General features: G+C 44.7%; 1 protein-coding gene across 1 annotated transcript in view; it reads right to left on the bottom strand.

The window, feature by feature from the left end:
- Positions 1 to 17767, bottom strand: part of CELF4 (CUGBP Elav-like family member 4) — a 1498022-nt gene that overhangs the window by 739795 nt on the left and 740460 nt on the right. The gene's annotated exons all lie outside the window — the stretch shown is intronic.

Genomic DNA, 17767 nt, shown 5'->3' with positions numbered 1-17767 from the left:
AGACGCAACTAGTAAACCGCAGGGGGTAATTCTGTGCTATTCACCTGTGTTTGCACTGTACAGCCCAAGTATTAATACTTCATTATCAGCCGAAAAGGGACATCAAGAGTGGAGAGGTGTTAAAAGAGGAGGCTGTGTTAAGAATGGCATTGACGTACACTTGTTTCCTCCAAATTAATTAAATAGATAGTTGAGTGTCGGGGAATGGAAAAGGAAGGACACCCTACCCTAGGAGTAAGGCCAATGGAGGCATGAAAAAAAGTGAAGACGCAGAGATATTTGGAGAACAACAAGCAGAGCTGCCAAGTCAAGGTAAAATAAAACAAAAAAAACTTGTAAATCCCTATTGCAGTATTGCAGAGCATATGTCATCTCATGCCTTGTCCTTTCTTTCCTCGCCATTATTATTGTGTATGGGCAGGCTAGATATGCCGCATGGCCTTTCTCTGCCGTCACGTTTCTCTGTTTCTATTAAGGTTCCACTGAGCATGTCCCATGCTTTCTTGAACTCTAGCACTGATTTTTGCCCAACCATCTCCATTGGGAGGCTGCTGCATGCAACAACTATCCTTTCCGGGAAGAAACACCCCCTTCTCTTGAGTCTACCTTCTACAACCTTATATCATCAGTCTTTCTTCTTTTCTGCTAAAACAATCTTTGCCCCTGGTGCATTATTTACATGCTTGAGGTATGTGAATTTCTACATCATATGTTCCTGCATCTTCACTTCCCTCTTGAGTATAATACTTAGTTCCTTTAATTTTATCCCATAAGGCTTAATGTGCAGACTCAGGACAATTTTGGTTGCCCTTCTCTGGACTGCCTCTAGTCTATTTCTATGGAAATGGTGACTTCCTGAACCTGGATGCAGTACTCCAGATAAGGTCATCAAGTATTCTCACCATCCTGTTTGCTGCCAGTATTTCGGTATCACATCATATACTGCTCCTTTGCCCTTTTAGTGCAAGACTGTATACTTTATGCATCAAATCCTAGCTGCATGCCTCTCGGCCAATGCTCAAACTTCCTAAAAGTAATCCCTTTCAGTTTTTCCACTTCTGGAGTGTCAGCCCTGCTGCAGACATTAGAGTCATCTACAAAAAAAAGACAAATCTTCCCTTTCTAGCCCCCTGCAATAGCATTTATATAGCCAGCCACTGAAAATACATGTTCAAAAAACTTATTTTGAAAAGAGAGCTCTGGTTCAGTCAAGTCTGAAAATGCGCTTTTTTAAATGACCTAAACCTTTACATTCATTTCCCCCTTCGGTTAATTCCGAGTTCTGACATGGTTCTGAATAATCAGAGTATGAGAGAGAGATGTACACATTCCCTCTATACAGCTTATTCAAAGATTATACCTGCAAGGTGATAAGAAAGAAAAATGTTATCCCCTTCTGCACTGATCGCATCAAAAAGTTTGCTTAGGAAGAAAAATCACAAGAGTGGAATAATTAAATTTTACAGTTCTGTCCTCATTTGACTGTTTTTTTTGCCTGGTGAGTTTGGAAAAGGGTTTCAAACCAATGTTAACCCACACAGTGGATTCAAGGAGTGCTCTTGAGTCTGGTTTGAAACCTGTTTTCCATGCGCTATGAGAAAGCAAAAAATATTGCATGTAGTTACTCCTCTTTCACTGTGAGGTAGTGATTCAGAGGACTTGCACTAGGACACAAAGCTTCAATTTCTTGTGATCATGGTTCATTATAAAGCAGGAATCCAAGCCGCACCTTTATCCAGCCAAGGTACAGTCATGAAGCATTTTCGGATGAGCACGACACGGGAAGAGCCATGGGAGCCACTGGGCATCAAGCTTCCCCACACATCATTAGGATTGCAGCACTTCGGTACAAGGATGGCCCGGATCATTCTATTAATCAGAGCCCAATTGTGAATCCTGATCAGTGATCACAAAATTCGAAACGAATCGCAGGTCGCCAGTTGGGAGTCACCAAATTTTGGGTTGCATTTCCTGATCAGCCAAAATAGTAGTCAGAAAGAATGAGCCATCAGCCATCCTCCTCATATCTTCTGCTCTTCCTATACACTCAGTATATTTCTTAAATATTTCCCCGGTGACTGACTATGGTGACTATGCAGTAAATCAATCACACAAAACTCCCAATACTAAGAAGCAGATCGGAAACAGCAAGGTGGGATCACATAAACCCAAGGTAACAGTAGATCACTGGGCAGGAGTGTCAATCCACAAATAAATAAAGAAGTCTACAGTGGAAACATTCATTATGTGACATCCACAATGCATAGATTCAAGAGAATTCAGTGCTTGTTGCAGATTAACAACAGTTTTCAGCAAGAAAAGGAATAAGTATTATTCTAGGGTAGTCCTGGTCAAAATTTGGAAACTGTATGTATACTGTTGACTGAGCTTAATCTCTACTGTTTCACCTCTGCCACTAACTAGATTAGGTGGCTGGTTCTGCAGTGCAGGATAACTCTTTTGACTACCCCTTTAAGTAAATGTGTGGAGATATGACCCCTGGGTGGAGTATATCTCTGGTATATACAAATCTGAATTTCTGAGTGTGGGAAGGGATGATTTTTTTTTTTTCCTGGGTGGATTGTAGGGAGATTTGTAGACTGAGATTGGAGTCCAAAATGACAGGAATCCTCCTGGATTCTGGGAATATCCCTTAAAGCCTGCTGGTTCTACAGCAGGGCCTCTCTTTTACCAGGGACACGAAAGGGGTAAAGGATTCCTAGGCGCTAAGGCCAAGTGACTTCTCCAGAAAACTAGGAGGAAGAACGAACAATTCCCAATTTCCAGAGCAAGAACCTCCCAGGAGAAAGTTGGCGCTGATGGCCCCAGGGGCTACGAGTGATTCATACCCGGCCTTAGCGAGGGGTTCTTGAGTGCGTGTGCGGATTACTGGAGCTGCTGAAATTCTAACGCCGTGCCGCTCTGGAGATTGGGAATCTGTTTTCCTCGTGGCTGTCTGTTGACTTTTTTTTCCTGCGGTAGGATCCCGTGACTTGCTCTTTTGTTCTGTGATTACTGCTAACCTCACTGCAAGTTTAAAACAAGCTGGAACGATACTTTCTTGTGTGAATCCCAAGGCGTGGGTTCCACAGAGAAGAGTCATTTTTAAGACGGTCGGAAAGAAGTCTTGAAAGTTCCCCTTTGCCCTGCTGAGAAATGCACCTGTGAGCCAGTTCAGATCAACATCTTATCAGACCATTTTTTGTGAACTCATAGGACTGGTGCCAGGACAGAAAACCCGCAGCATCGGGGCCATTTGCATTTCATGTACCCCTAGTAAGGTATTCCACTAATTTCCAAGCCTAGTTAGGTGCACCAGAACAGAGAGAGGAAAAGTGATTTGCCTAAAGTCATAAGAATGAGTTTTAAGATTCCCTTCCCCCACGGCTGGCAGCAGGCACTCGCCCAGCTCCCTACGCCATGCAGTTTGCAGTCATTTTTTCATTATAATAAAGACTAAAGGTGATGTCACAATTAATAACAAGAAATTGGAAAATGTGGAAAAAAGCTGCAGGGAATTTCTACAAAAGCAATCAATTTGGTCTTTCCTTGGAACTCACGTGGTGCCTTTTTAATGCAAGGGGTCTGCCTTCATTTACTTCCCAGCTGGGTGGTGTGCATGGGTGCTCACTGATAACAGCATATACCGCATCCCGCGGCACAGGAAAGCCTTGCAACCATCCCACAGGCCATCAGCACGACGCTTGCTTGTGATGGCAGAGTGAGGCAATGCCTTTCAAGCAATCTTGTGAACCCCCTGGTCTTGATTTCGGCAAGAAGCACTGACAAAACTAGGGCAAATATTCAGAATCACCTTGGTGTAGCGTGGTTAGGAGACGGAGGTGCCTGCCTCGACCAGGTCAGTCTGGAGAAGGTTGATCTAGTCCTGTGTTTTTGCGCACTGCATGCATGGAAATGTAGTCTTTACTTTTCTTACAGATTCTAGTTATGCAAGAGGGCAAAAGTCCAAGCTTGACCTGGCCTCTGCAGGATGGCCCGCGTGATGTGGCAATCCTAAGAGTAACTCAGGGATCCAGGTAGAGTTGCCAACTTTTTTGTAGGCCAGGACTGGACACTTGAGGAGCGGGGGATGGGGGTGGGGGAATGGTACCCCCTCATTTGCATACACTTTAGACCCTGCCAGTGAACTTCCTAAACAGTGTATCTATGGATCTGCAGAACCACTGGGAGCTGAGGGCTGTGCTGTGCACCACCTCCTCTCCCTATGGTGTCCAATCACAGCATGGGAAAGGAGGCAGGGATAAGGCACAGCTCTCCTCCGACGGGCTCTGTCCTGCCTTTCTCTTCCTCTTAACTAAGGCTGTGGGGAAAAATGATGATCTGCCTGCAAAACCGGACATTTAGTGTCCGGTCGGTACTTCTGACCGGACACTGTACGGAATGCCTGAAAACCTGGCTGTCCGGTCCAGAACTGGGCAGTTGGCAACCCAGGTCTCTAATGATGAATGTTTTCCATTGATAGCCTGGCCCATTCCCAGCATTCTTAAACCCCTGGCCCACTCTTCTCTGCTTAAAAGCTTCTTTTGGAGCAGGAAAATTCCCAAATGTGGTGGATTTGGGTTTTAGAATTTGCTAAGGTTGATGTGACTGGGATGGCAACAGCTTGACGGGAAACTAATACTGCTGGGCCCAGGTAGCCTGTTCTTGCCTTTGTCACCTACATCCTTTGGTACCGGCCAGATTATGACCTTTCGTCCTAGCTTTCCTGGGATTCTTTTTACTAGAGTCCATACTTTGTTTGCTTCCCTTCTGTCTCTCTCCCATTTATGGTTGCCACCTCCCCCGGGCTGCCCTGAAACGGCTGATCCAGTCCTAGATTTGCCCCCTTTCAGGCATGGAGATGTGGTTATGATTTCCCATAAACCCAAAAATGGTGGAAGAGCAGACCATCAACATCGCATCAGTAAGCAAGGAGGAATGGTCAGCAATGTGAGATGACCAAACTTGTCAAAGTTTAAACTTAAATATTTATTGGATCTGAAGACGTGTCGCCACACAGCGTTTATAATCCACATCAATGGCCCCCTGATATGGACCATGTTTCGTTTTGACTGGCACATCAGAATTTATCTTTCAGCGTACAAGAACTGATCTAAGGTCCCTCTCAATGCAGTCAAAATGAATACAGTCCATGTCAGGGGGCCGATGATGTGGATTATAAATGTTGTTCGGTGAGACGTCTTCAGATCCAATAAATATTTAAGTTTAAACTTTGACTAGTTTGGACATTTGACATTGTTGACCATTCCTCCTTGCTTACTGATATTATTCCCATACCGACCAACCTGCTTATCTATCTTTCTTTCTTTTTTTTAATGCAAAATAGTGTCAAACGCCTTCCTGAAAATAAGTAACATCTACTGAAACCTAACTGATCCACTGTTTTTGTTACCTTATCAAAGAAGTCAGCCATGTTTGTCTGGCAGGATCTTCCCCTTCCATTGCCCTGTAGTCTATTCATTTCAAGGCGCTGCACGACCTTTTATCTTTGGTATAATTTCCGTTATTTTGCCCACCGCTGATGGTCTGTAGCTGCCCTGCTCCCCACTGTTTCCTATCTGGGCGTCACAGGATCAGGGCCCACTCTCTTCCAGATCCTTGGAACCTGCCCCTCCATTTGGGGACGAGTTTTAAGAGAGTCATGAGGGGCTCCCAAAGCCCACCCTTCAAATGAGTTTCATATCCTGAAGTGCGCACCGTCGGCTATCATTACCTTCTTCACCCTTCAGCTGCCTTCTCCTCTGTAATTTATAATCATTTCACATTTATCACCACCTTAAATCTATTGCCTTACTTCTCTTTTGTAAATGTCGAGCAATAGACTTAAAGGATTTAAGATTTCTACCTTTCAATGCTCATTCCTTTCACAAATCTCATTTTCTCTCCTTATCATGCCTTTTGTTTTTTTCGCCTAATTCAGCTTGGCTGGACTCTCCCTTTATTTCGGGTGGCTGCTATTGTGTTCCTAAGAAAAAGAACTAATCCCAGCCCCCAAACCGTTTTTTTTTTTTCTCTCTCTGCTCTGTCTCTCCTGCAGAGATTAGGGCCTGGGACGTTCATTTCCCACCAGAATGAAACTCCGAGCATTCCCTTACCTGACGCTCCAAGATAATGCCTCTTCTTCTCCATTTCTCTTGTATTAGCCTTTTCTTTCCTTCTTGTTTCTCCATTAGCTGCATTGGCAGCTAAGTCTCTGCTATTTTTACTTTCTTTCTCCTGTAGGCTATCTGATTTCTAATGCGTTATTATCCTTTGAAGGCTCTCACCTGTTTTCGTTTGTGGAGGAGAGCAGCCTGTCCCTACACGCCCCGCTCCCCCCTTTCCACTCATCTATCCAGACCCTTCCCCCTTGCACCAATCTATAGTCATGAGGTAAAGTTCTCCTGTGTCCTTCCTGCAGGTGGGTAGCACTTCTGAGGCCGCCACCGATTCGGCTCCCTGTCCACCACTTTCCCCTAAACTCCTTTTCAATGTTTACTAACTGAGCATTTGCAAGGTCATTTGTGCCTGCCTGTACAGTGATATTGAGCTCCCTTGCCCTTTTGCGTTTGTGTTGGCTAATTTCTGGACTTTCTGTCCATCTCTGCAGGTTCAGGCACCTGGACTTGTCTCTCCTCACGATGGAGTCCCCTATCAGAATCTGTTTGCTTTCCTGTAGGCGATGCTTGCCATCTGTTGTAAGGTCCTGACTACAGCACTAATCTCTATTTTCAAGGGCCCCTAAAGGTTGCTTCTACTCCATAAAGTCTTTGATTAATTATTTGTAGAGGAGCAGGACGTGGCAGGCATCTGAAATCCACACTTTCACTTCTCCCGGAACACTCAGTAAAATGGACGATCCTCATTTTGGGAGGCTTCTGTGCCAGTGGTACCAGATAGAGCAGTCCCTAGGATGTTCTTTTAATCAACCTAGTCTGGTAATTAATTCCTCTTTTTTTAACTCAGTCATCCGAGCACATATGGAGCAACACTGAAGCCTCTGTCTGAGTACTGCGGACTCACAGATATTACACAATACTCTTCCTCACACCCTCCTTTTACTGTTATGTATGTACCTATACCTTGCAGCTAGGCTTGGCGCCTCACCCCCAGATCAACCAAACGGTCCTGTCCCATTCTAGTTTTGTCCCATTGCATGCATGGAATTTTTGTTTTGATTTTCTTAGGGAAGTCTATAGGCAAAGCCAGGACTACAAATCCATGCATGCAGTGGGGCAAAATCAGGACCGGATCAGCCTGTTCAGTTGTCGTGGAGGCGAGCTGGCAACTCTAGAGGTGGCAGGCAGGCCAGCGACGGAGGTCCCTGTGAGCTCATTATGCTGCCATTCCCCCCCCCCCCTTATTAAAAACGAGCGGCAGAATAACCGAGAGCTTGTGCTCTGACTGCTGCTGAACTGCCCGCCTCTGGTCTCACTTCTGCAGGCTGGGGATAGGTAAGAGGAACCTGAACATTTCTGAAAGATAAAAAGGGAGAAAGAAACCTGAAAAGGGAGGTGGGGGGGGGGGGGAGAGAGGGAGGGAGAACCCTGAAAATGAAAATATACCCTAACGTACATGTGGGGCAACCACATGCCAGCATAGAGGAAATACCCACTCCTACTATTGTTAATTTCGGCTCACAGCTTAGAAATATGAAACACGCCGGCAGATAAAGACCATACGGCCCACGCAGGCTGCCCATGCCACATCTCCTGCTCAGCTTTGTAGCCCCCTTCCTCTCCCTCAGAGATCCCCCCCGCGCAGGTAACAACTGTAAATCACGTGCCCAGATCTAAGTTAACACCGGGGAAGGGGTTAGAGGCCTTCTGGAATCAAGAAATGCCCTCAGCTGTTCAGGAGCGAAAAAAAAACAAAAAAGGAAACAATTATTATCATACTCTATAAAACATTTACAAGGATAGCGGAGGGTGAAAGAACATCCTGATGAGATAAGCCGCTTGTCTAAATGCAAGAAATCCCTTCCTTCTTTCTTGGGTCCCATCTTTTCCTGATTTCAGATACGGTCCTTGTCTCTCCCGCCTCCCCTGGGAGGCTGTTCCATGCATCCCCCCCCCCCCTACCTAATTTCCTGCAGTTACTCCCGAGTCTGCCCCCTTTCACCCTCATCCCATGGCGCATTCCGTTGAAAGAGGCCCCGCCTCCTGTGCACCCGTTCTTTGGCGGGTACTTAAATATGTCTAATGATATCTCCCCCTTTCCTCCTTTTCTGCAGGGTGGACGCGTTTGGATCTTTAAGTCGGTCCCCACCTGCTCTGCGACGAAGATCACGGACCATTTCGACAGCCGCCCTCGCGACCGACTCTTGTTTGCTTTATATCTTTCTGAAGGCCCGGAATTCTCCAGCACCCAGGTCTCGCCAGAGACTCCTAGAGAGACAAATCTCGCTTACCTTTTTTTTTTCCCCTGCTGGCTGCTCCTCTCCCTATGCGCCCCAAGCATCCTTCTGGCTTTTGCCGTTACCTTATCTACCCAGTTTGGCCACCTTAAAAACTTTCGGTTACGGTCACCCTGGGAACCGAAGACTTCTCCACCCTACCTCGCCCCCAATTCTGTACGGATCCCTTGGGTTATTTGCAGACCAGGTGCAGAACTCTTGCATTTTTTTTTTTTTTAGCATTAAATCTTAGCTGCCAGACCCCAGACCGTTCCTCGAGCTTCGCTAGATCCCTTGATCGACACGGGCACTTGCATTTCCATGCCTAGGGAGAAGGGGGAAAGCTGCTGAAGACAATGGCGGGCAAGGAGGGGGCAGTCCGGCTTGCTTCCCCCCCCCCCGACCCCGAAACCTACAAAAAAAAAAATTAAAATCCCTCATCCGTTTTAGCATGATCTCGGCATTCAATTTCTATTTTGCATTGGAAAAGAAAAGAAAGAACAGAAGCCCAGAGCTTTGTCAGATGTGTGTGGTGTGTGTGTGTTTATGTTCTAACTTCTCGGAACAAAGCACACAGCAGGCTGTGCCAAAAAAAAAAAAACCAACTGGAAAAAGGGAAATTTAATTCCCTAATCCCCTTTCTCCTGTTGCTGTTTACCGACTGATAAATGGGCTCAACCTCAGCGAGGCGGCCGGTGCTGCAGAAACTGACAAGCCGGGACCGAAACTTATTTACCTGCAGGCCATGAATATTAAAGACCCTTCGGAAAAGGCGCCGCCGTCGTGAAGGAAGAGGCTAGGAAGGGGGCCTTCTGGCTGATAATTCCAGCCCCCCCCCAAAACCCCCCCCCACAAAATAAAAAAAGAAAAACAAAAACCTTAAGCAGGAAGGAAACTTTAAAGCGTGGATCTTTTCTTTGCCCTTTACAATAACAATTGTCCTTATAGAGCTACGCCCTTCTCTTATTGCACTCGGGAACCTGCAAGAGTTTCTTATTAATCAACAAAATGCTGGTTATATGGGCTAGAGCATCCTGGCAAAGAGAGCCATCATGGTTTGGCTGCCCTTCAGACTCCTGAGCCCCAGCTCCCAGTTCCCAGCAATAGATTACATCTCGTTCCAAATTATATGGGGGAAAAAAAAAAAAGCAGCAAAAGAAATCTACTGAACAAGCAGGCATAAGAGCAGGAGAAAGAAAATCTGCTTTTTTGGGATTTTTTTTTAGGGCTGCCGCTTCTTTGAGACTGGCACAAGAGATCAAGGAAAGCGCAGCGGTCGTGTGGCTGCTTTCTGACGGGCCATGTAGGCTGAGCTATTGGACACCGTTTCCGTTCACAGTGGCGTGGAAAAGAGGAGGAGGTGCCACGTTTTGGGGGGGAGATTTGTGTCTTGTGAATTGTAGGCCTGTCCTTGTTTTTCAAAAGACAAGAGTGTAGATGCAGTGGTAATCGGCATCACTACGGACACATCTTGCAGAGCACTGTTTTCCGAGAGGTCAGCAAGGGGGCCGCACGATGGATGGAGAACCGCGCAAGAACCGCGCAAGAACCTCCAGCAATTCCGCCGCTGATTCTGGTGCCCAGACACAGCATTAAAATGAGACTAAGGTATGACCAGCGAGGACCCGGTGGCTTCCATGAGGCAACTGGGAAGCTCTCAATAGGATTTTCGAAGGGCTCTTCCCACGCTCTGACCATAAATGAGACATCACAACCAGACTGCTTAAACCAGATTTCTGAACTGGTACAATCCTTCTCCTTGTCTTCTAGAAAGAGGGAGGAATAGCTTATCGGTCACACCGCGCGCTGACTCCGACACCAAACAGATTTTGGGCCTTGGTCTTTGCAGGGGAGGTCCATCAGTACCAGTGTGAATGCTGCTCCTATCAGGCCTGATGCAAGGGTCTGTAGCGCCCTAGGCAGACCAATGTAACACTGCCTCCTCCTCCTCTCCCCCCCCCAAAAAAAAAACCCATCCTGAGTTGAATGTGCCCTCTGACAGTCGTAGATATATAAGAGTTACAGTTCTCTGTCTCTCTCTTTCTTCAAATCTTGCGAGCGCTCTGTGATTGCTGTCGCCCCCTTCTTTCACATTTTTTTAAAAAATTGCGTCATCGCGTGCCCTGGTGGTGCCCCGCCCAATGACGCCGCCCTAGGCTTACGCCTAGTCTAGCCTTATGGTCATACCAGCCCTGGCTCTTGTGCATGCTAACTGCAATACAGGAAGAGCGAGATGTCATTGGAAAAGTAGAAAGTAACACCCATCTTGGGGTTTGCTTTTAGATATACCTAGATGTCTATGCCTTGTTATCTATGCCGGCAGTTAGTGACTGCAGCCTGGAGCAGAACAAATAGGCATGCGCCCAACCTGCATATGGACTGTTCTTTGGTGACACTCTTTCACTTATAAAAGAGACCATGTATACATCCCATGTACATCACTGTTCATCCTAAATTGCATATTTCTTACTAGAGATCTCTTGCGTGTTTTTCTCTAACTATATTTCTGACTACTTACCATTTTAGAGGGTCATCACCAAATGCGGCTTATATGTAAAGGACTAAACTGTTGCATGCTGATGACATTATTACCTTTTATCTGTATGTTTGAAAACTTATGTAGCTCTTGGCTCCCCTCTTCGCAAAGATATTGGGGTTCTTCAGGGGTTTCGGAGGTCAGCATGCACCCCTTATCACCCCCAGGGTTCTTTGAATGTTGGGAAGGGATTTGCCTCCAGGGTCCAAGGCATTAGAATGGAATCAGTCCAAGGAGACAACAAATAAGAAATCACTGATTAGGTGTTTCAAAAATAGTCTTTACTGCAAAAGGTTTCTTACAGGAAAAAATAAGAAATTAAGTTGGCAACAGAGTCTGGCAGATGCAACAGTTACAGCGTTGGTAGCAGATGCATAAGCACAGTAGTAAAACAGAATCCTACTGGGTACCCAGTTCCTTAAGGCCCTCTCTTGTCTCTTTTCCGGGCTTCCTGGAGTTTTGCTCTAGGTTCCCTGACTCCCAAGAAGGCCCCTTGCTGTACCTGTGTCTCTTCCTCCTTCCTTCCTCTGGAAACTGGTGGGGGTAGATTCCTCCCTTGGAGTCCTGTAGCTGGGTATCGCTTGAACCTGTACTCCACCGATTCTTCAACACCACCAATGGAAACTCTGACCAGTTCTCCAGCACCAGAGAGAAAAGCACTCTCTCTCCCTCCACGTCCTGGGAGACAGGCAGCAAACATGCTGCTTACCCACCTTCTCTCCATGATGCCCCCTTGCGTTTCCAAGAGCCACCTATATAACTTAGGAGGAAAGGACTCTCCCTGTGTGGATGGGCTGGGCAAACACTCTCCACTACTTACTCTACGTCTACTACTAAACCTTCTAATACAACAAGACATGGGAGAAGCCTAATGGGCTTCACTAATAAAGAAAAATCGATGATGCCATCATGTATACTTTAACGTATATTCTAAAAAAGAATGGGAACTTAGCTTTAAGAATGAGGTACTCAGAACCATACCATATCCTTTCATTGGTCCATTGCCACATATCAATCTGTCCATTGCCGTAACTGTTGCATCTGCCATTGACTGCTGCCAATTGAAAATTTCTCTTCTAAGAAACTTTTTGCAGTAAAGACTATTTTTGGAATACTTAACGTCTCATTCATTGTCTCCTTGGGCTGGTTCCACAGACATATCAGATATCAAGGTGCTTGTGCTGAGCTATAGACTATCTTTAAGCAAGAAGCTAAAAATGCAGGTTTCCGATGGTCTTGATGTGTTTCATAGCGAACTCCCTTCATCGGAGGAAATGCAAATGAATGAAAAATGAATCCCAAAACTATATTAAGGCCATTCTGTATAACTTGAGGAATCCATTTTGCCCATTGTAATTCCCCTAATTAGCTCATAGTAATCCTGCTGACTGTGTGCCCTTGCCATGGCTGTGGTTGGGGCCCTGTATCTGGAACCATTTGCTTCACCCTGTTGGTGATATCGTTATGGAAGACTCCTTTCGTGTCTCTATTTGAAGAGAGGTTAAACTCACAGAGGCATCGAGGCGTACCTCAGCTTGTCTGAGACCCCAGTTACTAGGATAACAGTATCATCACAACTCTGGAAACCTGGCAAGTGTTCACTTTACCTATAAGCCCTTAGATAAGAAGAGAATTTGGAAATGGTTCGTGAATACTTGCCAGGTAAAGTGCTAGCACACAGATGTAACTAAAAGTGAGGCCTGCCAGCTTTTAACTGGCGGGATGTGTACCTCCTCATTTAGATGGAGAAGACTGAGATGCTCGGTGGATGCACACCCATTATGAGAAGAAATCATTTTTACATCCATGCGAGTTGCGATGAATGGTAATATTTCAGTCATGGATTGCATACTTTGGAGGGATTAACAGATTTGGTCTAACCAAATGGTTTGGACACAGAAATATTGCCTTACATTAACTTTAAGGACCTCATCCAGCACTTGAAAGAGGAATTTATAAGCACCTATATGTCCTTTGTTGGCCCAATAAAAGATATTAGCAGCCTCAAGTATATTCTTGTTTTTTTTCTATTTATTTATTTATTTAAAAACTCTTCTATACCGTCGTTGAGTTAGATAACCATCACAACGGTTTACAAAAAGGCACGTTAACGAAAAATATGAGTGGTACAGATTACAAATTAATCATGTGCCATCATAGAACGGTAACAATTTAGTGTCAAAAACTATGTGTGTCAGTTAAGCTTATTTGTTCGGAACATATTATGCGGTTTTAATTTAACATTAAAATGGATTTTGTAGGTTAAACGTAATAACTTCTAGTTTGGTTCGTCCTCTACAAGCATTTTACTCTGGAAAAGTTTTGCAAATATATTTTAAATAGGAATGACATGACATAACTACATCACCAGCAGCTGGAATTATATTACAAGACCACCTAACAGATACTGCGTCTTTCAACCGCTAACTAATCAAATGAGATTCAAATTAAATCTTAGTTAATATAATGAAGACTACGAAAAGTCACCTTAAAGCAAGGTTTCATGGACAGAGGATATGAGGATGGGAATCTTCTCCTGGTAGAAATAAAAGTCTTAATTGAGTATTCCTTGTGAAGTGGATTTAGTTGTATCTTATTAAAAGAAGACCTTAATTACAGCACCACTGCAGCTGCCATAATGAAAGGTCGACGATGAGATATTAAAAATTCTCTCTTATAGGCAGAATTTCTCTCAATGGGTTTTCCATCCAAGCAAAGTTAGGGCTTTTCGTAGGGTGCAATATATTCAAAAGAGCTGCCATATTTGTCTCTTTCAGTCTAACGAAAATACCTTTGTCCATTCATCTAGAAACTGTAGTAAAATGCTAGCAAAGATGAACTGGTGGAAAATATGTGACTCCTGGCTCATGATCCATCAACTTCCCAATTAGTGTATGCGTGCCAGCATGCTGCTCACACCTCGTCCTGGACCGCTGCCAGAGAGTTGCAGAGCAACCAAGCAGCCTGGCAAACTAGCAAAAACGGTGCGTTCCATTCTTTTTCTAGGTCTGTAACTTCACAGGTAACAACACAGCCCCTTCTTTAGACGGCAGCATTGCACACATGTGCAGTAGGCATTTATACAGAGGCTGACATAAAACGCTTTGCAAGAACCCAAAATTCTGCTGAAAGCTGAAACCTGACCCTCTCTAAGCCGGGGCCACAGGCTCTTCAGGCACCTTGCAGAACTATCCCCCATCTGAAACAGTCGCTCTAGCCTTACCACATTCTCCCTCTGACCAATCCCTGCTCTTCCAGCTGTCCTGCCCCTTTTAGGCTCTACCTGGCAGCTCCTTGACTCTCTGTTCATTAGCTGCACTTTTTCAGTCTTTCCGAGGGTGCTTAAACCATGCCCCTAATTTGGCCACACTCGCCTTCACACTTCCTGTCCGGTGAGGACTACATTACTAACCTATAGTGATGTCACTTCCTGACTCCCTTTCATTTTGTTTCCTTTGCAGTCCTCTTTGCTTCTTTGGTGAGCCGACTGTGCTTCAGGGTGGGTAAGGTAGTCTGAAGCATCCAGAACGTATTGCGGATGCAGCATAGATCCGTTCTGTTCAAATGAATACAACAGTGGAAGAGAAACACAATTTGCAAAGAGATGTGCATATCCAGGCCAGACTCCTAGAGAGCTAGGAAACGAGCCTTTTTCATCCAGCTGCCACAATCTCTCCCCATTTATTTACAGAGTGAATTTACCTAAATGTGTGCAAATTCAGATAAAAAAAACGGAACCGTGCCCGCTCCGTCACATGAAATGAAACCACCCCCAGGTTTCCTACCGTCGCTAGAGGACTGACCATGGTTTCCTAAATTATGACAGTGGATTACTTTCACACAGAACCAGTTAAAAAGCTCCAATAAGCCATGTGTGCTTACATCAGAAAGTGGATCAATAATGAACCTATGGCTGAAGTTAGAGAGTCTGCAAAGAAAAGCAAAACAGTAATATAGTAAGGTGCTGTGCCATTAGGCAGATTTGAGCATGGGAAGAAAAAGCTGAAAGTTAGTTGTAAGAGAAAGAAGAGAGGCAGCGACACAAAGAGACAAACACACAAAAAACAAATGAGGGCATCAGGGAGCATGGAGAGCCAGAGTGAGAAATGACCGCCAAAGATATTTATGATAACTGATCAGCTTTTTCAGTCTTCACTACACATTGTTAGCCTTGCAAAAAAAAAAAAAAAGGATCAAGTGAATTAAGCAATAGAGCTCTTTCATTTTGTGTCATTTAGAGTGGGAGATGCATTAAAATGCTGAAAGAAAGGCTGTTTATGAAATATATTCAGCTGCTGGAATGAGAGTTTAGGAAAATATGTGTGCAATCTAGGGAACCAGAAGTGCCCAATCAATCTACATGTAATTTTTCATGTCTATTTTCTTGTTTTCAAAAACCCATCACAAGCTGTTGGAGTCATCTTTGAGCATCCCAAATTTTTATTTTTTTTTTATTTTTGGTGGCTTCTAAAGGTTGGCAGTGGTTTGTACTTGGCCGATACAGCAGCCAGCTTCACAAGAGCACAGATGAGACCAGGCGGAGATTGGCTCGGTGAAGCCTGTGGAGAGGGGAAACTATTGTAATACCATTTACTCTCTTCCCTCTCTCCCTCTCACGCTGAGAGGTGAGGATACGGTGGCTATCAGTCAGGGTGAAGCTAGGGCACATGAGCCAAGGAAGCACTCCTATGGATTACACACTTTTAGCCTTCGTCTCAAAAAAAAAAATGCCTCTGATTCTCCTTTACCAAGGAGAATTTCCAGAACTGTACACTTCTTTATAAACGGTGCAAAGGCAGCATTGGCTCTTCGACAACTGACCAAATGGCTACTCCCTACAGAACTTGGGCACCTGGTTTCTTGACACATTTTGGCTACTGACAAGCAGAATAGGAGATGGAATCCATTTGATGTTGACACATTTAGAGGGTTGTTTTTTTTTTTTTTTAGGATTTATCAAATTAAATTATGCTGATCTATTCTGTCTGGAAGCTTCCACCAGGATTCCTGAAATTGTATGTAAGTATTGTTTAAATAAAGTTTCATTTATAAAAAAAACAAACAAACCACAAAAACAAAACTCAGTGCTGGACTAACATTATGGTTCTGGCACAAATGAACAGAAGTCAAGAAATGTAGAGTTAGGGCCATGAACATTCCTCATGGCCATAACAATTGTTTTTAATTGACATCAAGTATTCATAACCTTCCATGCTTCACAGGGTTGTCGGAAATATTCATATCCTGAAAACCTTACTAAGCATGGAGAGTTATGACTATGAATATTCATCTCCATTTCCACTGCGATACCATTTTTATGGTGGCCTGGATGTTTCCTCTTGCTCTCCCAATTGGAACTGACTGCAACGGGCCTACTGGGCCATCAGCCTACATCAGCCTAGCCATCGCAACAACTGTCTTTCACCGGGGGGGGGGGGGGGGGGGGCGCCACAAACCATAGCATCTTCCAGGATCTGGCTGATGTGGACCCAAAGTCTGGCTCCTCCCACTTAATATCATTGCAATATTAAGCTGGAGGAACAACAGAAAGCAGCAAAAAGGAAAACAAAAAAAAAGTCTTGCTGGTGGTCAGGGGCTGTGCAGGGGCGTCTGTTTTCCTAACCCGCACACTGCCACATCTCCTGGGTGCCTGATGCCATGGACGCGCAGTTTACCCCTAGCACATCCTTTTTAGCTCGGCGGCTCATTTGCTTGTGGTATCGAGCGCCCAAGAGAGGTGAATGTGCACGTGGTAAAAAAAAAAAAACGGGCGCCCAGTTTGGACGCGCTTTTCTCAGGCGCACTTTACTGCATTGGCCCGAGAGAGTGCCGAGAGTTAGGAGAGGGACCTGAGAGATCCACAGAGCTGGGACTTTGAAGCTTGGCTTCCCCCTGCCCAACACACATCCAGAGGCAGAGGGTAAGGTATGCCAGTCCCTTCCCACATTTTCACCCCGCTTACCATCACAGAGGGTCACCAGGGTCACGTATATAAAATCTAAGAGAAGCAGGTGCTCTTTTTTTTATACCGTGATCAAAACTTCTTAGAACTGAGATGTTGGCCAAATTCGTATGCAATGAATTGCATCGATGAAAAAAATATAAAAAAGTGGTTTATTGACTCACATACTTATGTCAGCGGTTTGTTTTTAACAGGGGCACGATCACAAACCATGAGCAGGGTTTGATTTTCCAAAGCATTTCCATGCACAGAACCTCAGTTTATGCTGGCAGATCACCTTTTGAATGTCAACCAGGGGTCAGCGTGTACGCTCATTGCTCGATTAGGTACTGCCTATACTTATACTTGCAAGAGGAATGTGGGAGGCGAGAGGGTGAGCTTGGGGGCTGGGAAAGGATTCACTTACATGCTCACAATTTTCCAGAGTATTCACGAATATCTAACACATACAAAATGACACCTGTTTGGTGTGTATATGTCAGCACCGTGGGTGAATGGGGACATCAATGGATTTTCAAGGTGCACATGTATATGAGTTCGCTTTGAAAATTCAAACATGCAGGTTGCTTGAGAATTGCTCTTGTACCGGCTAAAATTTACCTTCCAACCTGAGACTATGATTACATGCCAGTGGGTGACACTTAATCATTCCAGTACTGACCATTGCAAACACGAGTTCTAAGACTAATCTTCATAGCAATTTTGTCTTGCTAGCAACATGCCAGCAAATTCACACTAGTATTTACATCAATAATTATGTTGATACGGTATCACTATGAGTGCCACCAAAAAGGATCAATCTCTTCCTCTACAGCAGTCCTGCACCTCTAGAGGAAGTGAAAGAAAAATTAATGTGGACAATGATAAATCAATT

Source organism: Rhinatrema bivittatum, chromosome 1 (assembly GCF_901001135.1).
Source record: "Rhinatrema bivittatum chromosome 1, aRhiBiv1.1, whole genome shotgun sequence".
Taxonomy (NCBI): domain Eukaryota; kingdom Metazoa; phylum Chordata; class Amphibia; order Gymnophiona; family Rhinatrematidae; genus Rhinatrema; species Rhinatrema bivittatum.
This window is presented reverse-complemented; position numbering and strand designations above follow the sequence as displayed.